This window comes from Silene latifolia, chromosome Y, assembly GCF_048544455.1.
Source record: "Silene latifolia isolate original U9 population chromosome Y, ASM4854445v1, whole genome shotgun sequence".
NCBI classification, from domain to species: domain Eukaryota; kingdom Viridiplantae; phylum Streptophyta; class Magnoliopsida; order Caryophyllales; family Caryophyllaceae; genus Silene; species Silene latifolia.
In genome coordinates, this window is record NC_133538.1 from 310,276,149 (window position 1) to 310,294,915 (window position 18,767).

An 18,767-nucleotide genomic window follows, 5' to 3' on the forward strand; every position below is an offset into this window, starting at 1 on the left:
TCATCCTTCTTAGCATCCTCATTATTACCCATCTCTATATTTTCCTCCTTATTCCCATCATCGGCATTTTCTTCATCCCCAACATTCTCATCAAACTCATCTTGTTGGGATGAAATATACCCGTCCGCAATACCATTAACGTACGCCACCATAGTAGAGACCGCTGCTGTGGAAGGTAGCTTGTTCGTAGCTTGAATAGCAAGAGATCTGTACCTAGCGAAAGCTCATAGCCGCTACCTTTGCGGCGTCAAGCAAGTTTGTGAACAATCTCACACTTTTGTCACTAAGGCCATCGGTTTCCTTGTCACCGCAATGTGGAATGTCGGACCCTATATCCGGTTTGCCTTCTTCGTGGTATTGGATGGTTGATTTGGACTGAACATGCTCAAGCTTTGTGACCAGGTGGTGAGGTGTGGGTGCGAGTGTGTGGTAGCTCATGACAAGGGGAGGCTCCACAGAACCTTGACCGAAACCTTTTTTTGCCTTCAACTCCTGTTTAATTCTTTTTGCAATTTTTTCTTTCGTCCAATTACAACAAGTTGGAAACTTTCTTACGACCAATCTTGATTTGTAGACAAAACGGTCCAAGTAAATGTACACGAGCACCATAATGGGTCCACCAAAAAAATTATCTCCTTTCAAGCGTTTGACATCTCTCCACTCCTCCTTTTGCCAAGACTCAACTTGGTCATCCAACTTCTGTTTGATGAAATTGCACCAATTGAATTAGGAATCGAGTGAATTATCACCTAAACTTTTTAAAATCCTCAAACTTGCGCGATTCCCTTGCACACCACCCAACAGAGACGAGAATATGTAAACGATGAAATTTCGTTTAAAGTCATCACCACCATCTTTCTGCATGGATAATTTGTTCAAGACGTGGTGATCATCGATATATTTGTGTGGATATTGCTTTCGGAAGTTTTCCAACGTAGCTAAATAAGCAGGACACTTATCCACATGTGACGCTTCCTCAACAGGTCTTGAACCCATTGGAATGCTCATGCAAAGATGGATGTCCTCCTCTAATACAGGGAGTTTTTGGTCAAATAACCATCCCTTTCTTTGGGTTGTAATTTGACACTAGCCAATAAGCAAGGTCCCCAGGGAACCTTTGTCTGTTTCAATCATTAACAGACCGCCAAAGCCCATGTCTTTTATAGCTTGAATCTGTTGATCACTCGGTGGATTTTTCGTATCTTTCAGAAAGTTGTACAACCCTTTTGGCGACATTCGAGTCCTCCGTAGGCGGTCCCTCCGTACGCACCCTCTGTTTTTTTTTGGTGGAGGAGCGACGGCTTGCTCAACAACCTTTGTGATGGTCGCTTCATCTTGTAGCCTGTTTCACAATAATCATCTTTAGCGTCACAAAATAAGCTGAAAGGATACACAAAAATAAGAACTAATATTTATATAGTCTATTTTGGGGGGGATAGGACCTGAGATTCACAAAATAACTCTCCAGTTTCACGAACTAACCTCAAGGATTCTTTTCAATAAGACATAAGATTTATATAGTCTGAATGTGAGAATAAGACCTGAGATTCACAAAATAACTCCCCAGTTTCACAAATTAACCTCTATGATTCACAAAATAAGGCATAAAATTTATATAGTCTGAATCCGGGGATAAGACACGAGATGCACAAAATAAACCCCAGTCTCACAAAATAAGCTATAGGATTCAAAAATAAGCTATATGATTTATAGTCTGAAACTGTTCTTGATCCAACGCCAAGACCAAAAGACACCCTAGGAGGGGACGGGTGAACCCTTTTTTGGGGACGGGGTTAACAAGAGGGGTAGGGTGTCCTAAAGCGGGCAGGGAAAGGGTTTAGGGTTGGATTAGGCGGATCCGCTACCGCGGATCCGCCTAATCCAACCCTAAACCCTTTCCCTTGTACATAGTCATTCGACCAACGCCAAGACCAAAAGACACCCTAGGAGGGACGGGTGAACCCTTTTTTTTTGGGGGACGGGGTTAACAAATGAGGGGCCGGGTGTCCTAAAGCGGGACGGGAAAGGGTTTAGGGTTGGATTAGGCGGATCCGCTACCGCGGATCTGCCTAATCCAACCCTAAACCCTTTCCTTTGTACATAGTCATTCGACCAATGACAAGACCAAAAGACACCCTAGGAGGGGACGGGTGAACCCTTTTTGGGGGACGGGGTTAACAGTAGGGGGCCGGGTGTCCTAAAGCGGGAAGGAAAGGGTTTAGGGTTGGGTTGGCGGATCCGCACCGCGGATCCGCCTAATCCAACCCTAAACCCTTTCCCTGTACATAGTCATTCGACCAACGCCAAGACCAAAAGACACCCTAGGAGGGGACGGGTGAACCCTTTTTGGGGGACGGGGTTAACAGTAGGGGGTCGGGTGTCCTAAAACGGGACGGGAAAGGGTTTAGGGTTGGGTTAGGCGGATCCGCTACCGCCTAATCCAACCCTAAACCCTTTCCCTTGTACATAGTCATTCGACCAACGCCAATACCAAAAGACACCCTAGGAGGGGACGGGTGAACCCTTTTTGGGGGACGGGGTTAACAGTAGGGGGCCGGAAATGTCAACGGGGCATGAAGTTATTATTGAAGTTATTATTGAAATTGTCATTTGAAGTTATTATGAAACAATAGGGAACGCAAGGATTCACAAAAAACAAAGAACACAAAGCAAACTTCATTAATAAAACATAGTAGTCATACATTATATTTATAAACTATCGACAATAGAACACGACAAACAAGATAGCAAGTTCAATGCCGAAAATTACAAAGATAGTATTTTAGGAAAAGGGATACAAATGTAGGCTATAGGTCCATAATAGAAGGTAAATCAATAGAACATGCGTCTATACAATTGCGTAATAAGTTGACAGCAATAGCAATTGTAGTGGCTCGTTCGAAGAGACATCACTGGAGGTAAAGAACGTAAGTTCTCATAAATTGTAAGCGCGATCAATAGCATTGAAGGTTCATGGCACTTGGATGGTTATATTGGTGAAAATGAAGGATGAATTTAGTGACATATTATCGGTCGCAAACATTTGCACGTTTGGAATATTAGGTTAGCACCCCTATGAATAATTAGAATACCCTCCACATGGTTGATTTCAAGAGAAAGCCAATATGCGGCGGTTACAGGAGCATTGGGATGAATAAGAAATAATGAGACCAATTCCGACACACAATAGCCATATTTGCCTTGTCTTCAAAGGCATCAAGTTTAGAAAATATATTATGCATAACTCCTTGAATATTGAAAACAGAATGTTGTGAGTGATAGCGAGGGGAAGATAATTTAACTTCACGCCAAATCGCTTCCTTAAAAGACAAACTGATTGCGTTTTGTTTTTGTGGACATAAGTCGCACGAAATGACGATTCGTCTTCTTCAAAAGCATTAACGACACACCCTTTGCACCAAGACTCCATAATTCACTAAAAATAATAATAGGAACGCATAGTAGGTTAGTAACTAAATGAATAAGTTTCACAATGGCAGATCTAGGTTTCACAACAACTACTCCAAGATTCACAAAATCAAGTATACGATTCACGTAATTATGAATCAACATTACAAAGATCGAGAGACGACGCAGAATCTCATCAAGTGCATGCCAGCTAAATTATTATGAAAGTTGTATTCGAAGTTATTATGAAAGATAGATGCTCGAGGATTGACAAAATAAAAGGAAAATAAACTTGATTAATAGAACATAGTATTCATACATTATGTTGATACAACATCCAAAATAGAAAACTACTGATTACATATTTATACAAGGGTGCCTTAGCAAGTATACAAACGTAAGATTAAATACTAACGGTGATAGACCTAAGTACACCGACCGACAACTAAACATAATAGGTTCATTTGAAATATAATTTAGTAGCTACATCCCTAACACGCAAGGGTACAACTTTAAGTCCTACAACTGTGTTCATAAGGTATTCTTGTCCTCATATTCAGCACATACATGCAATTCCTTGTGTTGTATTATAAGGGCATTGTAGGCAAGCTTTCTTTAGATGTACAAGAAAGCAAATATATCAAAGATGAAGATGAGGACGATGAAGATAATCGATCCCTCCAAAACAAGTCTTTCTCATGGCATATATGTTCTGCCATATCCCACAATTTGGTGTTGCTCATTTAGCCAGGAAACAGTCACAACTAGAAGGCCGGGCTAAATGAGCAACACAAATGTCGTGATATGGCAGAAAATATAGGTCGTGAGAAAGGCTTGTTTGTAGGGATCGATCTTCATCGTTATCATCTTCATCTATGATACATATTCTTTCTACTAGTGCATGGAAAGAAAGGTAACCTAAAATTCCGTTTTAATACAACCCAAGGAATTGTACAGATGAGGCAGAGTTTGAGCATAGTAATACCTTAAGAACACATTTGTAAGACTTAAAAGTGTACCCTTGCGTGATAGGGAATGTAGCTACTAAACTATATTTCAAATGACCGATAATAGTCCCTACGATCAAGCAAGTCGTCCGTAAGCAAGATAGCATATCCATGTAATGAGCTCAAACTCTGCCTCTTCAAAGATATCGACTACCCGACCCGTACACCAAGTGTCCATAGTTGGCAACGTATACGCAGACAGGAGCAATTGACCTAGGCATATAAATAACTAAAACAGTTCAGACAAAAATAAATGAAAATAACTAAAACATAATAAGTAATACATTTTATACACATACACAAAATGTCATGTTTCGTATAAGTACATTCCAGATAAGTAAGATTAAAAGCCATATCAAAACAAGGTAAAGCATTGGATGAAGTTTTACAAATGACCAACTATGGACAAAGTGGTCTATAGGTTTCGCAAGATAAGGTCTATGCTTGGACAAGCATTCACATAAACTCATCATAAAAAGATGACAATCATGAGGCGAGTTTGACTTCCCGCATTATAATGAGAATGATTCGCAAAATATTCCACCAGATTCACAAAATATTCCACCAGATTCACAAAAAACGACTCCAAGATTCACAAAATTAACTCGGGTTTAACAACGACACATCAGTCCAATATTCACAATATCACCTCCAAGTTTCATGATACACAAACACAGGTTTAACTTCCTGCATTATAATGAGAATGATTCACAAAATATTCCACCAGATTCACAAAATATTCCACCAGATTCACAAAAACGACTCCAAAATTCACAAAATTAACTCAGGTTTAACAACACATCAGACCAATATTCACAATATCGCCTCCAAGTTTCATGATACACAAACACAGAACTATGTCGCCATTGCAGAATCAACAGAGCACCACAACAACAACAACAAAAAAGCACAATATTAACAAAAACCGAAACATATTAAGCAATGAACAATGAGAAAAACCTAATAAACAAAAATTGACGAAGTAAGTATTGAAGAGAGCGAACAGGACATACAAATAGTAGATCGAAAATGCTCCGAAATTGATTTTGTTGCGTTCAGTCTTGATCGGATAATTCTTGAGGATGATTAAAACTGCGCATTATAATGAAAATGATTTAGTAATACATTATCGAAAAAAATAGTAGATTGAAAAGCTTCTGAAAATAGTAGATCTACAATAATTGATCGAAAATGAAGAAAAATAGTGATCTGACGAGAATATCACATACCTAGATCCGAAAAAGGACGACCGAACAGGGATGATGATGATGATGACGATCGCGATCAAAATATCGAGATGATGAATGCGTGTGATTGAGGCGATGATGAACGAAGTTAATCGAAAAACGGTAGTTGTTGAGTGTTGAGAGTTGAGTAAATGCGTGAAAGACAGAGACAGGGAGAGAGAGAGTAGAGAGAGAGTAAAATGTCGTAAATGAAGTTGTTGGCTGGCATTTGCTTTGAGTGTATGATTAAATAGGGACACGTGGCGCAAAGATCTCACAGTGCGTCTATAGTTATTAGATCTGACGGTTTAGAAGGTGTCCAGCCGCCTCACCCTAAGAAGGGTGCCTCACATGATTCAATCTCTCTCTCTCTCTCTCTCTCTCTCTCTCTATATATATATATATATATATATATATATCTTAATAAAGGAAGTTTTTTTCGAGCGATTACAGAGAGTCCAATTTATATGAAAGACTAATGTTATTTAATATAGTAAATATATATTAATCTAGCTAAAAATTTCTCTTTTTTGTCCAGTTACTAGGTAGAGTATTTGAGTATTTGATAGGCAATAAAAGACAAACCTAATAAATCCTATAAATACAAAAAACAATTCAATAATTTACACAAATCTTAAGATTTACTTTTTTAGTCTTTCTAATTACGTTGTCTTCCCTTCCCAATTTCAACATGCATTTATTGTCATTATGCTTTATAATAATAATTAGGAGTATTATTATTAGGAGTTTTCTAACCTATGCCCACTGGCCATAGGTTAGGAAAGCCAAAAATAGAAAGAATTTAATGATGTCTTTATGAAAAATTGTAATACACAATTACTTTTACTTTTTTCCCAAGAAAAACATTTAAATCTTTCTATTTTTGCTTTCTTAACCTATACCCAGTGGGCATAGGATAGAAAACCCGTTATTATTATATTTGTTTGTTTTATGGCATCCGACATCAATGAACCTTACTAACTCATATTTGCACGGTTTTCACAGGAAGCCAATAATGCCTTGGAAATCTTACGCTTGATGGAGGATTATATGTAATGAAGATAAATAAACATGCATCGGAGAACAGTATCAAACTAAATTAAAGATTTAAAGGTTCGTTTGGTTTCTTTTACTATGGTTGGATAATTAATTGGGAAGGAATGACTTTTTTTTTAAAAAAAGAAAATTTCTAAAGAAAAAAACCAATTGAGCTTCTAAATGATACTCCGTTGTTACTAATTGTGTTAAATTTAAAACAAAATAATTTGACAAGCTAGATTAAAGAAATAGATTAATACTATTAATATAACTTAACTTATATACTATTATTATAACTTAACTTATAATTTCATTGATAATTGGAGTATCATAACCGTTAAATATTACTCCCTCATATTCAGCCTAATGTTAACAAGTTTATTGGGTCCTATACTTTATCGATCTGTTTTGTTTGTGACGATTACAAGCTTGTGACATCTCAGAATCTCCTTCCACTTACCCTAAATAGATTAAGTACGTAACCACAACTCCACAAGTATGTGCATCTTTATTCCTATTTTAAAGGAATTATTATATTATTATTAGTCTTGCTTTTAATTCTGTCCTACTTAAAAAGAAATTATGCAGTACAAAGTATTTAATAACTAACTCTATATTTTTAGTAAGCAAGTATATGTCTCAATGATTTATCGAATCGAATCAAACCATTGAGATGTAGTACTGTTGAAGGAGTAAAGAGTTCATATATTTTTGGTCATTATTGCTGTTTGTTTTCTACTAAATTAGTCCTCGCTTTTGATTAAAATAGAATATGTTGTTAGAAACCATTTAAGATAGTGGTTGGATAGTCTAGGCATCAATGTACCGTACTATTGAATGAGTTATGTTATCTTTGGCCAAACTACCAAATTGGTAAATAAAGTGGAGGTAGTTTGCCGGATTGGTAAAAAAAGTATCATTTGAGACAAATTGGTAAAAAAAGTGAGAGGTAGTGACAAATTGGCCAAAAATGCTACATATTGTTTTCATTTTCTTTTCTTCCAACTAAAGTGGACAAAATTACCCTCGTGGCCTCGTCCACGTAGCAAGTCCAACCCGAAATTTTGAAGTCAAACTCGCCCGACAAAAACTCAACTCGTAACCCAAAGTACGTAGTGATCCAACTCAACCCAAATTTGAGATAAACATTTCTTGCGACGTATTTAACATTTATCATAATTATATACATGACCTAAAAATGATACCAAAATAACTCGTATCTAGACCTAACAAACGGGTTAATCGGCTCGCGTAAGTTCGGGTGCGTTACATTTTCGGATTAATTTAGGTCGGGTCCTTTCGAGTTTTGGGTTTGTTTCGATATGTTGGTCGGGTCATTTTCCGGTCAAACGGGTCGAATTATTTTGGATCCGGTCATTTTCGGGTCAATGTTCGGGCCAGACAGGTCAATTCGGGTGTCACATTGAGAGTTGTTTGGTCATATCAAATTATTAAGGTAGTAATTAAATATGGTGAAATTTTTTTGGTCAATTTGTCACATTCTTGCACTTTTTTTACCAATCTGGCACAAGTTACACTTTTTTTACCAATCTGGCGATTACCTCCCACTTTATTTACCAATTTGGTTGTTTGGCCTGTTATCTTTTCCAAAGATATTGGGCAATGTCATTAGCTATATCCTTCTCCATTACAAGGAACTATACTTTTGGAAATTATATCTAAATCCCAAAGGCACAAACTATGTGGCTAATTATACCGATTGAGCTTTTCTCATATACGTTAGAGTTCCAATCTAACAGAAAAAACAAAGAGTAACTACTACGTTGAAATCGGAGGTACGTATATGACTTACACAAATTCGAACAACCGATTCCTTGGTCTTTATATCTTATATTTGGAATGAATATTTAGGAAGTTTTTGCTCACAAAAACGGTGGTAAAGATAGAGTTAAATCACTAACTACTTGCAGAGTCCAACTTCTCCGTATGATAATGAATAATAATAGTATTGAAAAAGATTATAGCAGTCCATAGATTACATACATATGCGTGTGGCGTGCGTATTGACAATATTGTTGTGTAGTCATACAAGGAGTCTTTGTGCTTTGCCAGCAAGTCTCTTTTGTCCAATGGTACTTTAGTAGTACACAAATAGTTGACCTCCGAAACAATTTAATTTGTGTCAAAATAACTCACACGGAGTACTATATATCTTCATTTGTTCTTCAACATCCAGTATTCTTATCATTATTTGTCTTTAGTTTTCTCACATATGTACAAATAATGGTGAAGTAACTGCATTATTCAAAATCTATGAGATTAACCTAGAGTGCACAATTAAGCAATTAGGACTCTAAAGTCTCTAATAAAAAAAAAGAGAGCGTCGATAATTAGTTGCATAACTTCATATAATTTGTATCTTTATTATAGATAGAAAGATGTACGACAAATTATACCCACACAACTAATTAGATTATTAGTAGAAATTAGTTTATTGAGTGCATAATTGTTGTCTAATGCATTTGGAAGGTTTCTTACTATTTGTAAATGTATAAGTTGTATTTGCAGTAGAAACCATATTTTGCAGTAGTTATTTATTAATGAGAAAGGCTCCACTAATATGTGTACTCCACATGCATGAATATGTGTAATTAATTACTACGTACGATCTTACAATTGCACGTCGCACAGATAAATCATTCTCACGTTTTAGAAAATCAAAAACGTTCAAACTTCAAAGTATAATTAAAAATTTTACAATAGATTCTAGCAAGTGATGCACGGGCATTAAATCTAGTATATTATTAAAGGAAGCTTTTTTCGAGCGATTATAGAGACTCCAATATTTAGAGAAGACTCGAGCAATATTAAATATAGTAGAAATTAATCTAAAAAGTCTTAATTATCTCATGAACATAAGATATTACGTAACTAATGGTTGAGTTATCTGACAATACAAAATATTCTATAACTACTAATTTGGTCAGATTAAGGACTCTTCATTGATAATTTTAGTTACAATAGAAATCAGACTTTAAGTATATAAGTCTATTACTCCATATGATTTTTAACAGTCAATCAAAACTTTAATTCTGAGTTTTTTTTGCTTCACTTCCCTAATCCCTTCACAATTTTTTTTTCTTTTGAACGCAGTATTATATACTGCAAGTTTTGATGTATTTTCATGTGATCTTACTTGCTAACTTATAATTGTGAATTTCTTTTATGTTTTGTGCAGTGCAATATACGGAGTAATCGGATACTATTTGACTATTTGTGTGCTCACGTTTTTTCCTATTTGTAAGTTTATTAGACTTTATTTGTAAGTCTCATGTTCTCACTATAAAATGATTTGCGATTTACAACATTCTATCATTATATTAAAAAAGCTTATTTATTTATGTTTTTGTTAAGATATAGAATGTGATAGAATTGTTTTGTTGTATCTCTCATTCAATAAACAAAGTGCTTAAATACATAATATTGAAGACGGGAATACGTAATACCCTAGCAAACCCTAAAACATATGGGCTTTGTAAATGTAAGGCCTAATACGGCCTAATACCCTCCCTCAAACTGGAGCGTGGGGATCAAGAACGCCCAGTTTGCCGAGAAGAGAATGAAATTGCACCGAACCAAGAGCTTTGGTGAAAATGTCTGCAAGCTGTGAATGAGTATCGACTTGAGAAGCGACAACCAGACCATCTGTGATGGCGTCTCGAATGTAGTGACAGTCCACCTCATTATGCTTCGTTCGTTCGTGAAATACGGGATTATGAGCGATATGAAGAGCGGATTGATTGTCACAGAAAATCTTCATGGGAAGAGGCACCTGAATACCAAGATGAGAAAGGAGTCCGACGAGCCATTTCAACTCACAAAGCAAATTAGCCATGGATCGATACTCAGCTTCTGACGACGAAAGAGAAACGGTATGTTGTTTCTTAGTCTTCCAAGAGACAGGCGAGTCACCAAGAAAAACAATCCACCCGGAGACAGACCGTCGAGTAAGAGGACAACTGGCGTAATCAGAATCACACCATCCAGTTACGTTGAGATTGGAATCAGCTTTCAAAAGGACCCCCTGACCCGGTTTTCCCTTCAAGTATCGAACCACGCGAAGAGCAGCCGCCATATGTGTCGTGCGTGGTTGATGGAGAAACTGAGAGAGGGTGTGAACTACGTAAGCCAGGTCGGGGCGAGTCACAGCCAAGTACACAAGTCGACCAACAAGTCGACGATACGACTCGGGATCAGAGAGAAGCTCACCCGATGCAAGACCGAGCTGGTGGTGTTGTTCTAACGGTGTGGTAGCCGGTTTGGCGCCAAGTAACCCAGCTTCAGACACGATATCAAGAGTGTACTTGCGCTGGGTGAGGAAAATTCCTTCAGAATTACGAGCCACTTCGATGCCCAAAAAATATTTAAGTGTACCTAAATCTTTCATATGGAAGCATTGATGTAGGTAAGCTTTAAAGGAAGCAATGGCAGCTGTATCATTACCGGCTATAACCAAATCATCCACATAAACTAAGACGTGAATGCAGACCTTGTTTTGAACATAGCTAAACAGAGAATAATCAGAGTATGATTAAACAAATCCATATTCCCAGAGAGCATGGCCGAGTTTAGCGAACCAACAACGAGGTGCTTGGCGAAGTCCATATAGGGATTTTCGTAGTTTGCAAACTTTCCCTTCATGTCCTTTGCTGAACCCGGGTGGCAAACGCATATAGACCTCTTCAGATAGATCACCATGTAGGAAAGCGTTATGGACATCCATCTGATGAAGTTCCCATTTGCGGATGGCAGCGACAGCTAGCAAAGTTCGTATCGTTACCATTTTAACCACCGGAGCAAAGGTCTCACCATAATCGATCCCTTCTTTTTGATGATTCCCGAAGACGACAAGACGGGCTTTGTACCTTTCAAGTGTGCCATCAGATTTGTACTTGATTTTGTACACCCACCGACACCCGAGTGACTTTTTATTGTCAGGCAAGTCGACGAGTTCCCATGTGCCATTTTTTTCGAGAGCAGTTATCTCTTCTTGCATTGCTTGACACCAATTCGGGTCGGAAATAGCAGCACGAAAAGAGGGAGGTTCAATACCCTCCGTTACTGCTGCAAGAAAGCGACGATGTGTAGGGGAAAATTTATTACAATTAATGTAATTAGCTAGAGTATAGGGGGTACCTGAGGAGGAGGAAGGAGAGGACGGTGAGCTATCTGGCGAAGACGGTGGTGTGGTGGGGTCAGCCGTAGTACCAACGACAAAATCACGAAGTCGAGTGGAAGGTATTTTTAACCGATGCCCGCGACCAAGGACAGCCTCTGTATTCGCCAACTCTTGCCCATGTGCAGCATGTTCATGCACATTTGTGGTTTGCTGTGAAGATAATTCTTGTTCTAAATCTTGCCCATGTGCAGCATGTTCATGCTCATTTGTGGGTTCAATGATTGGTGGGTCATTTGTATGTGTGGCAGCAGGAGTATGCACGGATTCATTGTCACAAAAAGGGAGATCATTACACTCTGAGGTATTTTCCAAAGCAGGAGTATTTGTAATTGCATATGGGAAAGTATCCTCATAAAAATAAACATCACGTGAGACGAAAACCTGGCCGGTGTCGGGATCAAATACTTTCCAACCTTTCTTATTGTGTGGATACCCAACAAAGATACACCTCCGGCTACGTTTAGCAAATTTATCGCCCTTGGTATGTTGATTGTGAACAAAACAAAGGCATCCGAAAACTCGAATGTTATCATAAGACGGGGGTTTGGCAAATAAGAGTTCATAGGGGGTCTTATTTTGGAGAAGGTGTGACGGAGTGCGATTAATGAGGTATACAGCAGCCAAGACACACTCACCCCAAAAAGAGATAGGCATATGAGCTTGGAATAGGAGAGCACGAGCGACATTTAAGATGTGACGGTGTTTTCGCTCGACGCGCCCATTCTGTTGTGGGGTACCTACACAAGAGGTCTGAAACAAAATTCCTTGCTTGGTAAAAAAATCGGCCATGGTATGGAATTCAGTGCCGTTATCAGAGCGAACCATTTTAATAGTCTTAGAAAATTGAGTGTGAACCATAGCGAAAAAATTCATAAATACGGTGGTGACCTCTGTCTTATTGAACAAAAGATAAACCCACACAGCTCTAGAATAATCATCAACGATGGTCAAAAAATACTTAGCACCGCAGGAAGACGGAGTACGATAAGGACCCCATAAATCACAATGTATGAGTGAAAAAATATCCGATGCATTATTATCACTTAAATGAAAACTATGACGACTTTGTTTGGCCTCATGACAAATATCGCAAGGAAGGTGAACAAAATTATTAAATCGGCTAACTTGAGGAAGTAAGTGCACCACTTTATTCGAGGGGTGACCCAGACGCTTATGCCACAATGCAACAGAATCCGCAGCAGTCACAGCATGAATTGCAGCCGGCCGACCCACCACACGTAAAAAATAAAGTCCGTCTCGTAGCTCACCGACTCCAATCCTCGTCCTCAATGAAGGGTCCTGAATATGACAAGAGTGATTAGTGAAACTCACGACACAATTTGTGGCAGCGATGAGTTGAGAAACGGATAATAAATTACACGTGAGATTGGGAACAAAATAAAGATTAGTTAAACACAACAAGTTCGAAATCCACACAGTGCCAGCCAATGTTGCTGAGACTTGACTGCCATTAGGAAGTGTAATTGGACAAGCCGAAATAGAATAAGTATTCGTAAGCCATGTAACGTCGCCGGTAACATGGTGTGAAGCACCAGTGTCTATTATCCAGTCGGAAGGAAACGTACCAGAAAGTCTATCAGTGGAGGAAGAAGAGGGACCTGCTACAGCTGCATTAACACGGGCTGATGTAGAGGTCGTGGCTCCAGTAGTGCTCCGAGTACGAGCACGCATTTCTTCAACAGTACGAGGACGGTCTCCCCACCATTCGGGGAATTTCTGTGTCTGTATGAAGCAAGAAGCAGACTCGTGCCCAACACCAGTGCAATGTGTGCAGGTGAGCTTTCGACGTTCCCGTCGCTCAAGGTCCCGGAGAGCTCTCCAATTAGTAGTAGGAGCAGGAGTATTTTGGGACCCATGACGGACAGCGAATGCGGCCATGTCAGCCGGTTCTGCGAGGGACACAGTCCCACCCTGCAATCGCTCCTCTTGGATAGTTAACTGAAAGGCGCGATTGAGAGTTGGCAGGGTTTCAAGGGACAGTAATTGGGAGCGAAGGTTACCATAAAAAGACCGGTCAAGACCCATGAGAAATTTATGAAGACGTTCTGAGTCTTGTCGAGCAAGAGCATTTTTCGTGATACCACAAGTACACCGACCACAAGAACAAGAAAACGGTGGTTCGTGATTGGCGAGGGCATCCCAAAGGGCTTTTAAATTACCAAAATAAGAGGTCACAGACATACCTTTCTCCTGTCTACAATCATGGAGGTCGGATTTCAGAGCATGAATCTTCGAGCCATCCACAGTGGAAAATCTTTCAGCCAAATCGTCCCATAATAGACGAGCATCTTCAAAGTAGGAAATACTACTTTTAATAGAAGGATCGATGGTGCGCATAATCCATTGGACAACGGTACAATGGATGACTTCCCATTGTCCAAGGAGGGTAGAATCAGTCGGCTTAGCAACAGAGCCGTCACAAAAGCCGAATTTGCGTCTCGACTTGAGCGACATCTTCATAGACCGACTCCATTCCTCATAATTATCGGGACCGAGTTTTATATCCGTAAGAACGAGGCTAGCGATATCATGGCTACCGAGGTAGAAGGGAGACATGATATCAATGGAGGTGGTGCCAGAATTTGCACCGTCTGATTTCGTCATTGATAAGGAAAGCGACGAAATCAGAAGATTATAGAAGATGGGGCGGAAGCGTGTTTAGGTTTGGAACGAAAACCGAGAACCTGATACCATGTTAAGATATAGAATGTGATAGAATTGTTTTGTTGTATCTCTCATTCAATAAACAAAGTGCTTAAATACATAATATTGAAGACGGGAATACGTAATACCCTAGCAAACCCTAAAACATATGGGCTTTGTGAATGTAAGGCCTAATACGGCCTAATAGTTTTTTTTTTTTTTTTTTGCAGTGCAATATACATTCTATCATTATATCATGGTTGTGTGCCATATGCACGAGGAATGGTCACGACGAATTGAACCAACACTGATGAGCGTTCCTTTGTTACCACTAATACATACATGCATTATGTTTATTAGGTTTTTATATATATACAGTATGTATTGTTAGATAATTTGATGTTTTTATAATTATTTTAGTCATATGGTGCTTATACGAGGGATAGCATAATAAGTTTTAGTTTTTTTTTTTTTTTTCATTAGCAGGTAATAAGTCGGAAGATGGAACAATGATCCTAAGTTTATACTTTTTATCATTTCAATCATATTTCTTTTAGTGCCTTTATGGGAAGGTTTTATGAAAAGTGGAAGATAGTAATTTTGCTCCTTGAATTAAAAATAAATGTGTGCTATTATGTTTTATGAAGTTGAGTTGAATTGTTTCAATGGGAAGGTCATACTGATGTAAAAATCAAAATCATATAGTGAGTAAGACAGGTAAAATAAAGTACGAGTAGTTGATTTTCTTGCAATAAATTTGTATAAGACCATTGTACACAAGTATTTGTAATGAAAAATATTGGCAGCCCACTCCACTAGCAATGGAATACGAACTACTACACTAACTCGCGAGAGCAGTGAGCTCGAGTTCGGGCTCCCCTCTATAACTGGATGAGAAGTCGAGCTCGATCAACTCGGAAAACTCACCAACACCTCGAGTTTGTATGATTAGATAAATATATTACTCTTATTTTTTGTAAACTATATTTTATTATGATCAAGCTTAATTTAACTTTATTTTTATTTTTTGCTTGCAAATTTATGAAGTGAAGTTAACGGAAAAGTGTAACAAAGATTCGTAACGATTAATTTTGTTAGTTGGGTCCTTAGTGCATCATATTTACTCTTCTGCAAACCTTTATGATAATTTTTTTATTTAATTTTAATTTTAACGAGCGTGTATGTATATTGCATGAGAATAAGATTATACTCCCTCCGTTCCGGTCAATTGTTGTCCTTTTGTTTTGGCACAAAAACCAAGAAAAGAGGAGAGAGCCAATAACTAAATGACAAGTGGAACAAATTGAATGAGAATGGTCAAATTACTCACCAAGCTCATTCTTAAAATAGAAAGGACAACAAATGACTGAGACACCCCAATATGGAAAAGGACAACAAATGACCGGGAGAGAGGGAGTAAGAGATAAAGTTTAATCTATAAGAAAATTATCATTGACATGCAAGTTAAGATATATTTTGCGTAACATTGTTCTTTCAAAAGAGCTCTAAACAAGCTTGATGAAATCGTGTGTCAATATTAGCTACTACAAGAATTTGATTAACAATAGAATAGGTAGTATGGTTAACAAGAAAATCGTGCACAAACAACAAAATGTCTATTCCAGTAGGATATACGTACAAGATCGGTCTATTTTTATATATAAACGCTTATTACATCATAACCTACAAGGCCACAACAGATTAAAATCAAGGCCACAACAGATTAAAATAAAATTATATCGTGATCAAATCCATATAATATTAAAATTAATGATTAGAGAGTTGAAGGGAGTTTAAACTCTAATCGAAACAAACTTCTAATTATGATCAAAATTGCAGTAGTCATATTTTGTACGCATATTAGGACCAACTAAGTTTTTTCACATCCATTGCTTAAAAATTATTCCTTCCGTTTTGATTATTTGTTTATCTTTATTTTTGTCACAAACTAGACAATGAATGAGGATGGGGAATTATTAGAAGACAAGTGTACCAAATTGAGCGTGGAGCATCAAATTACCCATCAAAGACATCTCCAAAGTAGAAAGGTAAAGAATTGACCGAAACACCCCAAATGGAATAACTAAACAAATGACCGAAATGGAGGAAGTAATTCATCGTGCCAAAAAAACACCCTTATCACCCGTCATAAAATTTAATTTAAAAAGAATCACTATCCATCATTTGTTTAGTTTATAAATTTTTTGTGTGTGTAAAAGTAGCAACAAGAGTATATTTTTAAGGTTTTAATTTAATCATATATTAATGTCGGATAAAAGCCGATAATATTTTAATGGTTTAAATTGTTTTCCGTTTGGCAGAAAGTATTTCTTTCATCTCTTAATCAGTCTTATTAGTAAATACAAGGTCGTTAGGACGCTACGACCAGCATTGAAATGGTTTCTTAAATGTATCTACTGGTTGGATTAACATTGGTTTTTTAACTGACTAGTTGTTCCTCCGCGCGCGATGCGCGCGGAGTCCCAAAGACCATCTCCGTCTTTTTAGAAAATATTTAGCCTGACATGATCTGTATATAATATTTAGTCATGTAACTTCTGCCTTACGTGAACTTTCCAAGGTAATAATTGTTAATAATGGCTACATATTTGTTTAGCGAAAACAAGATTAGATAATGACTATAGATGCTCGCTCGTTATCTAATTAGCTATAATTCACCGGTACATCTTATGTATAGCACTCCAACATTATGGTATTTGACCCACATTATACATCAAACGTGTAGAATGGCTCTGAGAATGTTTCGTTGCTAAATAGTTTCGTATTTGGCCAACACTTAAACCCCAACATTACAGTATACATACCCAATGTACTACTAAACGAAAGAGTAGTACTGGCTAAATATTTTCCATTGACAGAGAAACGACTTCCGTGGTCACTCGTCATAACTCCAACTCAAGTGTTGTCCTGACCTTGCATTTTGTGGTTACCTGTGACAGTGTGACATGGATAGAATCACATTAACTCGGGGAAGAGCAGATTCAATAGTCCTTATAAAGACAAACTACTCCAAAAATTTAGTTGGAAGATAACCATAATTGAACAAATTTTGAATCTGGAGACACAAGTGCCCACCTGCCTTTTCTCCATTTAGAACTTAGAACTGCACTCAACTGGCTTAACACTAATTGACATGTGATTAATGTAAGAGAGGGATCAATTTTAAACGACGTGAAAAAATACAAATTCCACGCTGTTAATCATTAAATAAAACCTTTATAGCAGGATCCTGCTCCTTGAGGTACCGCCCACCCTTTGATAATGGTATGCGCTCCTATGCTAAAGTATAAAAAATGATGGCAATGAGGAGGAAGAAAGAGGGGAAAGGGTTAGATTAATGAAGAAGTAAAGAAAGTTAACTAAAAAGGTTGTTAGTCCAAATTCACAATTTGTGACATTCAACACTTCACATCACCTGTAGATTTTATACAGTTAGTAGAAGGCATGTCCTTCTTGCTACCGACAGTGGTGCTACCATTTTGCATATAGTAACCATGCCTTGCTCGACAAAGTGTCAATGGTAGTACCATCGTCCATGGCCAGGTATATTTGCGAGCTTTCTTGGTTTAGAATTGAATAAAGTCGTTAAGATGACCGATAAGCGTATAGTAACATACATCTGATCTCGGTAGCTTTGTCTATACTCACTTCAAAAGCATTGTAAAACTAAAGTGAATTATTATTTCTTAAAGAGTGTCCACCTTTTCTTCCTACACTCTTTATACTACATTTCAGATATCCTTGAACATTTACTTCAACCTTTTCCCTCTCCAAATTCCAGGTCCCATGGTTAGTAAAAGGGTGGGTCACGATGTAGTCCACATCATCCCTCCTTTGCGGGGCTAACCATTGAAACCCGCCACGTCGTCTCTCGGATGATTCACCACCATTGTAGATACTAAACAGATACGAATAATCAAAAGGATATCCAATAATTTCAAAATTAGTACTACCCAAAGAAACACTAAAAAAACACCAAACTTTACCCGAAAAATTACAAGAAATGACGTACAGAACAAGGTCGATCTTTTCATTTGTAACACGACGAAAAAGTTACACTTTCTTTGTGAGAAATTTGAACAGGGGTTTAGTGTATCCTTTATATCAATATGGGAGTTTCGATACTATTAAAAATGACAAGCAAGCAGAGTGTTGAGGGCAATAGTGAGCTTTTCCAGGATGACTCTTACAACTACTGAGGTG

General features: G+C 37.8%; 1 long non-coding RNA gene across 2 annotated transcripts; it reads right to left on the reverse strand.

Annotated features, from left to right (window-relative positions):
- Nucleotides 1-17,131: 17,131 nt before the first annotated feature.
- LOC141626831 (uncharacterized) lies at nucleotides 17,132-17,804 on the reverse strand. 2 transcript variants are annotated; one of them, XR_012536419.1, is made up of 2 exons: nucleotides 17,640-17,804; nucleotides 17,132-17,494 (listed from the first exon to the last, which is right to left on the reverse strand). It is a non-coding gene; the product is annotated as an uncharacterized LOC141626831 (long non-coding RNA). The 2 variants fall into 2 exon arrangements; XR_012536418.1 differs by having other exon boundaries at nucleotides 17,598-17,804.
- Nucleotides 17,805-18,767: the final 963 nt, after the last annotated feature.